Below are 14,864 nucleotides of genomic sequence, written 5' to 3' on the forward strand. Positions count from 1 at the left end.
TGATGATGATGACCTGAAACTGGATGGAAATGAATCCAGGGCAGATGTGTCATCTAGGATCTCCTGAAGTTGTTCCATATGCTTTATTTCCCTCCCCAGAACAAAAAACTGAAGGCTGGTCCATAGCTGTCTATCTCACCACTACCTAGTGAAAGTTTTAACAGCAAAGGTCTAATTGCTTAGTGTCCACAGTCAATGATTCATAAATGATGTCTACTTTTTCTCAACATGATTTTACAAGCCAGGATAGCTCGGATCAAGAGCACATGACAGCTCCCACGCTTCCAAGGACCCATTGGGATCTGGTTGGGAATCCTTGGCAAGATCAATCAAAGCAAAGCCAAGCCTTTATTGGCATACATAGAACAACAGCAACAAAACACAGCAAACATAAAAATTTTAAAAGGCAAAAAAGGATAACCTCAGATATATACATATTATTACTGGCTCTGAATAATTTCCGTAACTCAAAACAGCTTTTAACCTCTTCACAAAAAGAAACAGAATCAGAGGTTATTCAAGCAAGAGAAATAATCTAATCCCAGATCTGTTAACTCAGATTGTGGAAGAGGAGAGTGTAGATTGACATATTTAAAGATCTAGAAATTTTAGCAAATTTAGTGCAATGTAATGTAAGCTGGTGAGGAGCCAATCAGTTTCCAACTACCTTAGAATTACAGCTACACAACCTTTTAGATTTTTCCAGGTTATTAAACCTGCCATGTAGTAGGGCAGATGGCATAACATTGAATCTAGCAATTGTGAAGGCTCTCCTTGAGCAGGGGTTAGAAAATATAAGTAGTGGGCCATACGGCCCTGCTCAGATGGAATTAAAAATTGTGTGGGAGAGCAAGTTCTTTTAGCTGCTAGATACAGTTCTACAAATTCCCAATCTAAGAGACGGTCTTTGAGTAGTTTGTACGCTTCTGAGCAGGAAAGAGAGTAGAGTGATTCGAGAGACAAACCGATAGATACAAGATCAATAACAATAAGACAATAACAATAAGACAAGAAAGAGCTTCTGATGCCTCAAGTACCAGAGCTACCTCAAACTTGGCCTCCAAATCAGAATTTGTGTCAGAGATTTTGTCATGAAAGATCCCTTCAGAAATATTAGAGCTATGATCCAAATGTGATTGTAGATAAGTTCTGATTTAAGTATTATTAAGTCACAAACCACTTTAAACAATTGAACTCGATGATATTCTGCAGGTGCTGATGCAGTGATGCAGTGGGGAAAAAAACCCTTCATTGCTTCTATAACAATTGCCTCACAGGCTTGCAAATGGGCTCTGGGGCATACTCTGTCTGATTCACCCAGTCTTCTGCCAATGTTGCTCTAGTCATCTTCCAATCTGCTTCATATTCCCCCAGCTATCTGGTAAACCACATAGCTGAGGGCCTGGAAAAGAAAACCAAGGAACAACCTTTCTGTGGTCAAAGTTATTTAATTATTCCCAGAATTCTCAAGATCTTCCAGAGTTCTCTAGAAACCAACAGGATGGACCATCTGAATTAATCCATTATCCCTCCAGGGTGAAGGCTGTGCCTTCAAAAGATATTGATCTGGCCATGAGAAGGACCTGACCTCCAGACCTCTAATCTGAACACTGGCAAATTATTCAGTTAATAAAAGAAAATCTAGTATTCATCCTTTTTACATATTGGACTGATCACAATCTGAGACACACCCATGATTGTCATGGCAGCTATGAATTCTCAAGCCTAACCTGATAATACAGCCTAAGTATATGTGCTGAAATATAAGACCATCTCCATCAGTTCAGTTAGGCACTCTACTGGCAAACCAGTAGGATCCCTAAACTGTCTCTGGTGCCGAACAGAAGATATGTACAATCAAAGCTGCATTGTGTGCTGATGTGTGGATGTTTGTTTACCATTAACCACTGACACAGCTTTTGTTGGAAAAGAAATTGGCCGTAGCCTGTTTATTAATAAGCAATGTAGGAATCTGGGCGAACATAAGGGAGCACATCCTGGCCGACAGGCAGCAAGCGTGCTGAACCCGGCCTTTTGGGCAGCAAGTGTGCTGAACCTGGCACCATCCCCCATGGGGATTGAGACAGAAAGTGACTAGGTGCCACCCATTTAGTGACACCCCTTCCTGCTGGGGGAAGCAAGCTCTCAAGCAGAGCCGCCGTGGTTTGCACCATTGAGCCCTCCACCACCCTAGACCTCTTAATGAGGCTCCCAGCTGCATGCAAGCTCATCCTTCCCCAAAAGAATGTGCTCCTATGCCCCAAAACCGCCACTCAGCTGATAGCCACCAGTTCCCGCCACAGCTTCCCAATTCCTTAGCAACCATCCTATTGTGTACTGCATAGTCACTGCAACAGAGTGTGCCCTTATAGCGTGCAGCCAAACATCCATGCCCCATGAGGACAGGTGGACCCAGTCAGTGTGAAAATATGCCTCTTGTGCATGGGATATCTCCATTGGCGGGATAACCTCACTGCCAATATCCCATACCACCTGGGCTGCAGCCTGGCAAGCTTTCCCCTGGTCTGGTTAACTTTCCCATGGTTCAATGTATCCCACCATGATCAAAGCTGTATTTTGTCTGCACAGGGTATCTACTGTGAGAAAAAAAACTGCATGGAAAAGAATCACTACTCTCCCCATCCTCCAACTTTGCGGTTGATCAAGGTCCTATTTTGCAACTGGCACCAAAGTGGCAGCATCAAATTCAACCACCCAGGTTTCATCCAAACCAGATTCCCCTGTTCTTCATATCACAGGTCAGATATTATAAAGATTTAATTTTTCATACAGCTGGCATTTCACAGTACCAAGGATAAAGAACAGATGTGAGAGAGCCTTAGGACACACAGTTGCCCATGTGAGACAGAAATTAAATATGAAGCAACACTATGTCTACATGCCCATCTTCATACACAAATCATACCTCCCAGTCTTGACTAAAGGTGGAATATGGTGGAAAACTTCAGTACAACCTCCTTCTCTAAACTTCTGCTTTCAAGGATGGGCCTAACTGAACCTAGTCCTAAACAATATGCAATAATAAGGACCTGCCAGCTGTTCCCCACAAGAGGGAAACTGCCAGAGAGCTACACTTTGGCACCACTTTGGGCAAGAGGGATGTGTTACATTGCTGCATGTGTGAAATGAACTGAGCCTCTGATGTCTTAATGTTATTTTTCTTGTATTAGTTTTTGGCTCTTTTGATTCTGGGTTAAATGATAAAATTAAGTTTCCCTCTCTCTATCAGGTGGTTCTCAATGGAATTCTTCAGTATGTTTGGATTGTTCAAGTGTTTATGCGTTTTGGAGAGATGCGGAGCAACCTCCTCACTTTCAGCGATGAGAATGGAAAAAGTTTGCTGCAGACCCTTTTACTGAGGGTCCTCCAGAACAATATTTGTATCTATTTTACACAAATGATGCCAATTTATTGAATAATGTTTCAAATAAAATCATGAAAGGAATATTTTCTTCTTCCTGAGTTAATAAATTGGAATGGAAAAGGGAATGGTTGAAGGAGAAAAGGTAGAACCAAAGGGGAGAGTTCAAATGGAAGGGGTATGGTTAGAGTCATAGGGGGCTGTACCAAAAGAGAAATGTGACCTGTTTACTCTTGTCCAGGGGTGGATGCTCCCTTCTACTCTTCCCTTCTACTGGATCAACTGACAGATCAATGAAAGAAGCCGAGGAAGGAGTAACCAGACCTGCTGAGGAGAGAAGAAAAGCCACAGAGCCCTTTGCCACAGCAAAATGCAATGGTGTAACCCTTGGGGTGGCTAAGAGTGGTGTGGCCCAAGAACTGGTTGCCTGGGTTGTGGTGGCCATGCAAGGCAGTGGGTTTTGCGGGAAGGCATGGAGGCTGATTTGGCCTCTATGTTCCCCAGGTAAGTTATGAAGGAGGCAGAGGAAAGAGAACAGGAGGATTCTAGCCCTAAAATGGAAGCCCTTGGGGTGGAAAGGGGTAGGAAAGAATGGGACACTGGAAGAATCTCTGACTGTCCTCCCATTGGCTTTGGATTCAGATAGTTTGGTTTTAAATAACTCTATAATCGACTTGGAGTCCTTGGTGGAGAAATGTAGGCAAAAAGTGTTGTAAACGGATGGACTATATTTGAGTTGATGAGCAAATAATTTGAATAGGTACAAGGTCAGTTTGTATGGTCATGTGTATTAACTTAAAGAATAATTCTAATGACCAAGAGAAGAAATCTGAGAAAACTTCTTGAAATTCCTATATAAGGTAGGTCATGCTTTCTCAGGCATTGGCTGGGGAGAGCTTCCAAGTATAATAATCAGATCTACTGTCCCCAACAGTCAGCCTGCATATATAATGCCATCTTGGTTCAAGGTTGTTTAATAAATAGTTTCTTAAGATGTCCAACTACTGGAGAACTAGAAACTCTTATGTAATATACCTATTATATAATATGCCCACAATACCAGCAGCTGGTAATGCCCTAAATCCAGATTCCTACCACCAGTTAACTGTACTTTAATATTATAGAACTGTCCACAATTAAACTTTAAAACACATTCAGCATGAATATGTTTCTGTGATTTTTCTTCCCTCTCTCATTTAACTTTTCTAATTATTTGGTATTTTTCCTTGCATTTTTTTCTCTTTTCTTCCAAGGGAAATAATTTTTCTTGTGCAAAATTCTACTAATATAGGCCAGAAAATTTGTTACTAAATGTTCCAAGGCAAAGCAGCGGTGTGGTTGACTGAACAGAATTTTTGTCAGAAAGTGCAAGAAAAAAGGTGATAAATAGGAAATCTGGGATAGAGGATAGATTGACCAATTATATGTAAAGTACAAACTGGGTAAACTTTGCAAATGTGCTGGCCCTTTCACTTGCGGGCCAAAAACTTGTGACCTAGGGGTGGTAAAAGCGCCTTGCCCCGAGGCGCCCGTTCTGCACTGGCGGACTGCTGCAACATGGCAAGCGCCGGACCTGACTGCGCTCCCCCCCCTCCCATAGAGGGTAGCGTCAGGCCGCCCTAAACAACAACCCTTTAAAGGGTTGTTGTTGAGGGGAAAGCGTCTTCCCGGCGGCGCGGTGCGAACCACGCCACCGGGAACACGCTGTTTCCCCTTCCCTTTCCCATGTACCTCTCGTGTTGCCGTCCTGCTGGCCTCCCTAAGTCCCTCCCTTGCTGTCCTCCACGACCCCTGGGAGGTCGGAGGGCAGCGATGAAAGCCCGAGACTGAGGAGACCAGCAGGCTGCGACTATCATTACATAGAAAAGAGAAGAAGCTGACTCCATGCGGAGCCGCCTGCTGTCTGCCGGCCTCTCCAGAGGCCGTCCGCATGCCTGCATGCGAACGGCCTCCGCCTCCACGCCGGCGGAATTCCTGCCGGCGTGGAGGCGCCCTTACGGCCGTGCGGAAACTGCCTAAGTAAATTACACAGATATTACATTTAACTTTGTTAACTACCCAAATTCCATGTCATTAGGTCATGTTATTTGAAATAGTATAATTTTCATTGAATTTTTGTCTAAAGCTCTTTTAGACATTTAGAGCTAAATAACTAGGAGTTAATGCTTTTTTAAAAAAACCCACTCCTTTCTTCCTGCTTTGCTGTGTAACAGTATGCAATATTACTTTCCACCACCATTCTTACAATTCATGGGAGAAACTAATCTAAAAAAAATCACCATCAGGCGATGGTGTGACATCACTTCTGGGAAAAATCTGGAAGTGAGGTCAATCTGTTCTAGGAATTGCTTGAATCTGGGTCTGATATAGAGTTTCTGGCAATTTCTAGACATGTGTGACATCGCATGGGTTTTCTCTGGGGGTCATCACACCATCAGCCAAAGGGTGCCTTCTACATGTCCCCGCCCCAGACTTTTGCCAGTTGCTAAGCCATGTTTCAACCATAATCAACTAAGTTCTAAGCAACTTTTTTTCTTTTCTTTTTTGCTGTCAGGTCACATCTGACTTATGATGACCCCTGGTGAGGTTTTCAAGTCAAGAGACATGCAGAGGTGGTTTGCAATTGCCTGCCTTCACATTATAACCCTGGTGTTCCTTGGAAGTCTCCCATCCAAATAACAGCCAGGGCCAACCCTGCTTAGCTTCTGAGACGTGACAAGATCAGGCTATGCTGAGAAACTCTATAGGATGGCTCTATTGCATCAGTATTACAAAAGGTTAAAAAGTGTTTGACTTAAATGTAAAACTTTGTTTATAGGTGTTTTTCAGGGAAAGTGTGAAATGTGTTGTACTACTGCATTGATTCGAGTGTCTTATTGATCCTTTTGCATATAAGTAGAGAATCGCCATAATTTTTGGCTTCAAATTGTAATTTAAGTTTGTGCATTAATCCAACTCTGTGTTGATTGCTGTCAGTTCAAAAAATCTGCAGAGTGAATCTAGAAGATTTTCAGAGTGGACTGACCCTCCTCTGAATCAGTGAATCATCGATGCCATTCCAGGTTCTGTAATCCACCCTTGATATTGATTTTATTCTGCTAAAACCAAGAGCAGTTGATCTCTGTGTGTTTTGTCCTATCCTTGTACTGCCAAATGTGTACATTGTATTAATATCTTTTTCCTCATATTGGAGAACACCAGCAGATCTTTTAGCTTTCTACTGTACAGTAGCAAAATGAGAATGGAACACAGAGAAGGAAAGAACTGTAATGGGAAATTTCTCTAAAGTACAACCACAAAAATTCCTTCCATTGTTGGATATGAGTATGCAAAGAACCATAATATCCAGTAGAGGAAATCTGTAGACAGAAGAAGACTTATGTAAAATCTATATATACAGCCAATTATGATTCAGAAGTCTGGCTGTTACCCAAAATGGTGGGAGTCTGTACCTTTTAGAGTGGGGGAATGAGTGAAAGCAGATTCTTGGATTAGCAAAAGGTTGGGCAAGCTTTGCTGCCTTTGGTCAGCTTTTGCAAGGTCAGCTTTTGCAAGAAATCCACAGGAGAGCAAATAAAGTTTAAAAGTTGTATTTATGGATAATAGGAGTACAGAGGCACTGAACAATCAAAGCAGAAGAACACACAGACAATCCTAGGTCATAAACAGTGCTGAGTGGATAGGTCTGGAATAGATTAAAGAAACTGCGGGCGAGGGGATATTGGTTATAGACACCTGAAATTGGAGTGGAATGGCCTGATAAACAGAGCTAAGCAACCATGCTTAGTTCTGATAGGAAAAAAAGAACAAAACATTGTGAGACAATATCAACAGCCAGAGAGGTGTCCAGAGATATTGAACAATGGCTATTGGGAGAGGGGGCTTCTTCTAGGGGAAAAGGGACCATCAGAGTTTTGCAGAGTGGCCCTTAATCTCCCAGAACAAAGAGGAGTCCTGCCTTTCTAGGGAAAGACAAGAGACAGACATCAATCTTAATAATCTGAGTCATTAATTTAATGGTTGACACATTAGCTTGTTTGGCCCAGTTTGTGGGATAAAACTGATAAAATTACAGTTTCTATAGCGATGACAATGTAAATGAGGCAGTAATTAGAGAGAGAGTACTCAGAGGAAGAGGTATAGGGTTAACACAATGCTGGCAGGAATACTTGGAGCAAATACATCAACAATTCCTCCGTCTTCATGGGGTGGATGGCCCAAGGCTGGAGTTGGGAACAGCTTCCAAGGCAAAGACATTGTATTCTCTTAATCCCTTTATGAAGGCTGCAGTGGCTGTTTTCAAGGCAGACGAGGGTGAGGGCAAATCCAGATAGGATTTCACTGTGTACTTGTAGGTACACTAGCCAATGCAGAGAATTGACTCCCCATTTTGGCACTGCACTGCTAGGCATCCCAAGTGTTGGGAGGATGGGTAGAGAGGCCATGCTTAAAACAGACCCACCCCCACCATAGATCAGTCTGGTAACATGGCCATATACACAACGTGATCCTAGAAAATGTTAACAGAGACATTTTTCTCTCTTTCCCACACTTGTCAATTATGTTATTTTGTTGCAATGTACATTCCTGTTATGAATATTTGCTAATCTGACTTTTAAAATCCCACAAAAAGAGACAAAACTATTTTTAATTTAATTCAAAAAGGCTATTGAGTGCCAACTATTTCTGACTATTTTATCATTCAAAATAACTCCACCTGTCATACGGCATAAGTTTTATTTAAAAATTATTTTTTAAAGGATTGTGATATGTTTTCATCTGCATACTGAGCTCTGGTCTGAAAACACTGATCTCTAGAAGGAGGTTCTTTCTGTAGAGAGGCTGACTGAATGTTTGTCTGGCAGCAGGATTGGTGAAGGAAGGTAGTAAACTCCAAGGGAGAAAAGGAAGGACATGACGCTGAGATATTTTTTCTCCAAGGGTATGAATTTCTATAGAAGAAATTTGAGAGGGGAAAAAGGCTTGTGGGGGCAGATAAAGGCAGTTGGCAAAAAAAAGAATGACTATTTTCTGGTATGGGTATTCAATCCTTAGTGTTTGAGGGACTTCTGCTGTGACTGTGAGGAAAAATGGCTTCTGAGAGCTTGTGATGATGAGACCACACCAAGTGTGTAACATGCAGTTTGTGAGTCAAGAAACCAGATACTGAAGAGTTTCCTTCATTTTTCACACTGGCTTTGGGTTTGCTCAATATAATTTATTATTCCTGCTGTTTTATTTAAACCTCCCTGTTCTTAACCCGTTATCTCCATACCTTTAAATAAAAGTTATTTGTTTAAGTGTGTTTGGGTTTTGAATAAGGCATCCATGATGACAACTAATCTGGACCTTGAAGGCTACAAGTTTACATTAGAAAAAGAAATTCCTTTCTCTATAATAACACTACAAGCTATTGGTGCCTTCCAAACTTGTGTTGATACCTAAGCTCCTTGTCACTGGTTCCTGATTACATGTATGTGGGGACACTGCCTAGTTTTAAGGGTTTCATCAAATGGCAGTAGTATCTAAGCCCTGACCTAGATAGCCTGGGCTAGCCCAATTTTGTCAGATCTTGTAAGCTAAACAGGTAAGTTGACCCTGATTAGTATTTAGATGGGACTACCAAGGATTACCTGGATCATGATTTGGAGGCAGGCAAAAGTTCTTCTGAACTTTTCTGCCCTTGAAAACCCCATGTCACCTGAGACGTGACAACAAAGAGGGAAAAAAGCTAAGCCAGCAGCTTCTTTGGGTAAGAAGTATGTAGAAAAAGTTTAGATTTCTTATGCTCAGGTCCCTTAATGTGAACTTGTTTTTGGATTTGAAAGTGGACCATATTCATAGTAGTGTACATTAAAGGTATATGTGTCTTCTGATGACTAACAGTACCTCTTCATTTCTGAAAGAGCCCTCAAGAAAATTATGTAATATTACCACTTTAAAGAAAAACAGGCAGAGCTACCATTTTCAGTAATGTGGAAACTGGAGATTGTAATGTGGGGGTGGATGATACCTCCCCACTGGTTAGTGTAAGCACTTTTGAAGTGAACCAAATCTGATACATCAGACTTAATTCCTAAACTTTGTTAAATTTCTCCTCAGTTTCATGAACTTCCTGAAGACTTCTTTTTAATTTAATATGTTTTTTCAGCATTTCTGCTATGGGCAGTTAGTTTAATTGCTGATTTAACCTAGTTTTGTATTGATTGCAAAGCACATCAAGCGCATTTGCTGTAGTCTATATTAAAAATGTACTATTACAGTTATTGGCTATATCGAATCCTTAACAGAGCCAATTCTTCCTCTTCAGTAGTGACTGTCCAAAATGAAGGTATTTTGATGCAGGAATTGATCCATAAGCATTCAGACAGCAATTCTTAGTGCTGAAAACTAAGGTGATGCAGTCCTAGGAGTTCCTGTTACCGATATGAGAAGCTGTTTATTTCAAGATTCCCACAATAATTTGACTCACCAAGTAGAGCTAATGATTCAACATTCCTCACAACTCTGGCATTTGCAGTATGTAGCTAAATTCTCAATTTTCCTTTACAGTTGATTGAAAATGCATAGTTGATGTGTACCTTCCACGAACAGTGCATTAAATGCGTCATTAAAATTAAATTAAATTAAATTAAATTAAAATTAAAATGCATTAAAATTAATTAGATGCAAATTAAATTGATGATAAAATGCGTCAAGTCGTCATTAGATGGTCGTCGTCGTCGTCGTCGATGCGTCGTCAAATCGTCGTCGTGGAGTAAAGTAAATCGTCAAATGAATCTTCTTCTTCTTCTTCTTCTTCTTCTTCTTCTTCTTCTTCTTCTTCTTCTTCTTCTTCTTCTTCTTCTTCTTCTTCTTCTTCTTCTTCTTCTTCTTCTTCTTCTTCTTCTTCTTCTATTTTTTGATGCTATAGCCCACTAGGTCAGACACTTTAAGGATATTCTTTGAATGATTTTTAACTACTTTTCTTGCTCAGCATAGAATATTGACACATTATTCACTAGCTTTTTTAATGAGCACCATAGGAACCTAAGCACCTCAACCAATGTAACAAATTTATCCATGTGCTTGAGTCTTAAACATGCTGATTCTGAAACTGAATTTTCATATGGGTTAGGGTAGGCTGCAACCTTGCTTGGGGCAACATATCATCTTTTGACAATTCAATGCACATTGGGAACATGTATTTGCTCTTTATGCACCACATTTACCATTTTACATGTGTTTAAGGTTACTTCCACTATACAGCTCCCTAAATGGCAACAGTTTTGAGCTTCCACATGATATTATGCATTTACCACTGTCAAGGTGGACAAACCTCAATTCTACTTCAGGTTTATTGGAACTTGCTTTGGTGCAATCTTTCCTGTAAGATCATGGCTTTAGAAGAATGTGGGCAGTTGTGTATTTCCATAACTCTCTGCCTACATCTGTCATCACCACTTCTAGTAAGCTTTTTGCTGAGTTTTAAAATTATTGGTCAAGATCTATTGCTATAGTACCCTAGCAACATAGTGATATTCTTATTTCTTTTTTTTTAAGGAAAAAAGCTTACTGGAGTCAAGGGGGGAATGGTGAGTGTGAACAAGGTGGAAACCACCATCTGAAACTCCATTTCCGCTGAAAATATCTCACAAATAAGAGCAAAATAGGGAATTGCTCCTCTTATGGAAGCAGGTTATACAACCCACCACCTGCTTTTCCTAGGCTCATTCCACACATGCAGAATAATGCACTTTCAAACTGCTTTCAGTGCTCTTTGAAGCTGTGCGGAATAGCAAAATCCACTTGCAAGCAGTTGTGAAAGTGGTTTGAAAACGCATTATTTTGCGTGTGTGGAAGGGGCCCTAGATTTGCCCTTTTCTATGCCTCAATGTCTGGACTACTGCTGGGCCAGGCTGAACTTGGATGATTCTTCTAGCCCTGCCCTGGCCTCCTTTGTGGCTGCTGGTCCTGACATCTCATTGGGACTGTCCTGAGGCAAGAGTCCTACTCAGCACCAGTAGCTGAGGCAGCCTCACCAGTGGAGGTGGATTAGAGTGTGATTCCATCTCCTAACCATTCCAGCCCACTTACTATATTGAAGAATCCAAATCCCACCACAATAGAAACAACAGCCCCACTTTTCCAAGAAGGATATTTATATATTTATAGACATTCTGTTGTTACATTTAACATTTATGGGAAGTTCTAAGGATGTTAAACATTGCAGTATGAAATTTTATTGTTTTGGCTTTGATGGCCTGAGGACCAGTGAGAGATGGAGAGGTGGTTACTCCTGTACTTTGAGGAGTGATCAACATTCCCATTACAATTACATCACTTCTGGTGTGACTGAAAAGTGACACTTCTGGTGTGACTGAAAAGTGACTGGAGGTGACATTCTACAATTTAGGCAAATGCTAGAGTGTCACCCTGCTAATGATTCCACTTCCATGTCATGCCAGAAGCAACATTATTATGCCAGGAATGCTGTTTACATCCTCCGATAAAACCTGAAAATTTCTTCCCATTGCCTGCTATGAAAACTCTGCATTCCACCTAGACTACTTCTGCATCCTTTAAGTAGTATGTGTAGAACCACTGGTTGAGAACCACTAGCCTGGAGTATTCTGATATATCCACACATTGTGCCAAATCCCCCTCAGGTTTTATTACCCTCTGATACACTGTGAGACAAAAACTCTGTTTTGCTCCTGCCCCCTCCTTCCTCTGACTTACAAAGGTAGCTTTGTGAATAGGACGTGAGAAGCCTTCTGGTAAAATCAGGGGATAATATTTTTACTGACTCCTGGCTGTACCTGAAGGTTTTTGACATGCCAGTGGAATTCAGACATGGTTTTTGTGTGTGTGTTGAATACTTTCCACATAATGGCTTTTCATGCAATAAATGAAAGTTAATTTGTTGGTTTTGGACCCAGACAGCTTTCCTCAAAGTAGTGCTCCAGTTGATGAGATATCACTTTTTCTAAACACTCAGATTATAATGATTTCTCATTGGGAAGTGTGGTGTTTCTGCCCTACCCACTGACATTGTAACACCCATGTATATCGTAAAGTCTTGTAAAGTGGAGTGCAATTGTCCAATTGTTTAGACATGCAACTTATTTTTGTCAGTAGTGTTATTTGAAAATGAGGGATATATAATCCAGTGTTATAAGGAAGTCTCCTTGCTTCAGAACACTTGAGCCCAATTTGACTAGGGTCATCCACATGATTTAGCTTCAGAATTTCCTATTTACTTCTTCTTTGTACTTATGCCAACTAATCCTTTGAGCACGTTATTACAATGCCAGCACTAGATTCACCAGCAGATGGGCTAAGTGAAATGATATTATTGGGTTTGCCCTCTTGCTTTGTATGCAGAGTAAGACAGCAACCCACCATCTCTCAAATCAACAGCTTCTGCATGGTCCGATGTACATATGATGTTGTTGCATGTGTGCCCTCACCCCCATTCACTTCAGTTCAAGTTTTTGATCCAGAATCCCAAACAGCATGGAGTTAGGCCTGCTCATTCTATTGAAATGAATGGAGTCATACTTGATACCCACAGCAAATGTTGTTCCTTAGCAGTTCTAATGGCTGATTTTAGGTAAGTGTTGAGATAATGAAGTCTGTAAGCTTCATTAAGAGCAGCCACTCACTAGTTCTCAAGCCTAGGCATCACAGATATGGCAAGCCAGTAATTACAACTGTTGATCTAAAACAAGCATTTGAACAAGAGCTCAGAAAAGTCTGTAATTGGGGAAAGGTAATGTTTGTGAGTTAGCACTTCACTGCATATTTTCAAAGTATCATAATCTGAAAACTCCCTGATGGCTTTATTTTCTGCTGTTGACAGGCATCTTTGATGACCTTCCTCTTCATTCAGCCTAGTGTGCTTACAGTTTTGTTTTCTGACTCTACATCTTAGACAGGAGCCACTGGTGTAGAGCTTTGTTGAACATTTTCTAAAAATTTAAGCATAAGATATGCATATTGCCTTTGTCTAGGATGACAGCAGTTTCCTCTGGAGAATCTCAATGAGTTAGTGAGGTTTTCTGTTCCCTAGTATTTCCTTAGGCCTGTTAAAAATAATGGCATTATTCTGGCTACTTTCCAGTCCTGACAGATTTCTCTTAACCTGTTTTGAAATATATAAACATGTCTGACAAAGAATATCCTGTTTCTGCCCATATGTACTTATGCCTCCTTGGTCACAGATTGTTTTGGTCACAGCCCGATCAATGTTAAAAGCCATTTACCTTTTAATAACCATGTTCAGGGCAAGCTTTTCATAACGGTTCCTAATCATCCATCTCCATAAATCTGATTTCTGATGCTGCTGCATATCTACTGTAATCTTTTAAAAGGATATAGCAATGATTCAGTATGTCTGCTTTATTTTAGCTCCTTTCTGAGAATGAGAAAGTGACATTAATAGGTACATCAATGGTCTGCCCTGGAGCAGAAATTAGCTGTATACATAATGGACACGATCCAGAGGTGATTTGGTTAAAGTACAAGACATTCATTTTACTTTTTTTCCTTGTATCTCTTTAACATTAATTCTATTTACTGTAAGTTTAACTTTCACAGATGAACAACTGCAGTAGTAAATGAAAACGGTGAGATTTTGCTAATCCCGCCCCCCCCTGGTTTCAGTGCTGAGTCCTTTTAGAAAACTATCCTAGGGTAAGGGGTAATGTTCAGTATTGCATCCTGTGATTAGAAAGAGGGGCAAATAAATGTACAACTAGATCTTTATTTTGTGTTAACAAGAAAGGATAAAACTGCAGCCACTGTTGCTGTCCATATCAGTATTATTTCCAGTTTTTTTAAGCACTACATCCTATCAGGTTGCACTGATATTTTTATTTATTCATCAAAGTTGGATTCTTGTTACACACTGACAACATAATGCTATTTTCCAAGAGGAGGAACTATGTCACTCCTGCACATTATATTGAAAAGTGAATTCTTTTTGCTCTTAGTTGCTTATTCACTGAGTCTTTGCACAAGTACCTATGTACCTTCAGGCCAGAAGCAGAAGAAGAAGAGTTTAGATTTATACCCCCCTTTCTCATCTGTAAGGAGACTCAAAGGGCCTTACAATCTCCATTTCCCATTCCCCCTCCCACACAACAAACATTCTGTGAGGTGGGTGGGGCTGAGAGAGCTCTGAAGAGTTGTGATTTGCCCAAGGCCACCCTGCTGGCATGTTTTGGAGTGCACAAGCTAATCTAGTTCCCCAGATAAGCCACAGCTGAAGTGGCAGAGTAGGGAATCCTACCTGGTTCTTCAGATTAGAGTGCACCTACTCTTAACCATTACGCCATTGCTGCTCCAAATATGCTTAAATAAATGCACATAATAATAATTGTGGAAACCTATTTTGATTGAGGGCGTCTATCCAAACATAACCTGACACCTTATCACTAATGTAACAAAATGATTAGCTACCATATCTTGCCATGTTCAGGGGAAAAAAACTCAAAAA

Source organism: Sphaerodactylus townsendi, linkage group LG01 (assembly GCF_021028975.2).
Source record: "Sphaerodactylus townsendi isolate TG3544 linkage group LG01, MPM_Stown_v2.3, whole genome shotgun sequence".
NCBI lineage: Eukaryota > Metazoa > Chordata > Lepidosauria > Squamata > Sphaerodactylidae > Sphaerodactylus > Sphaerodactylus townsendi.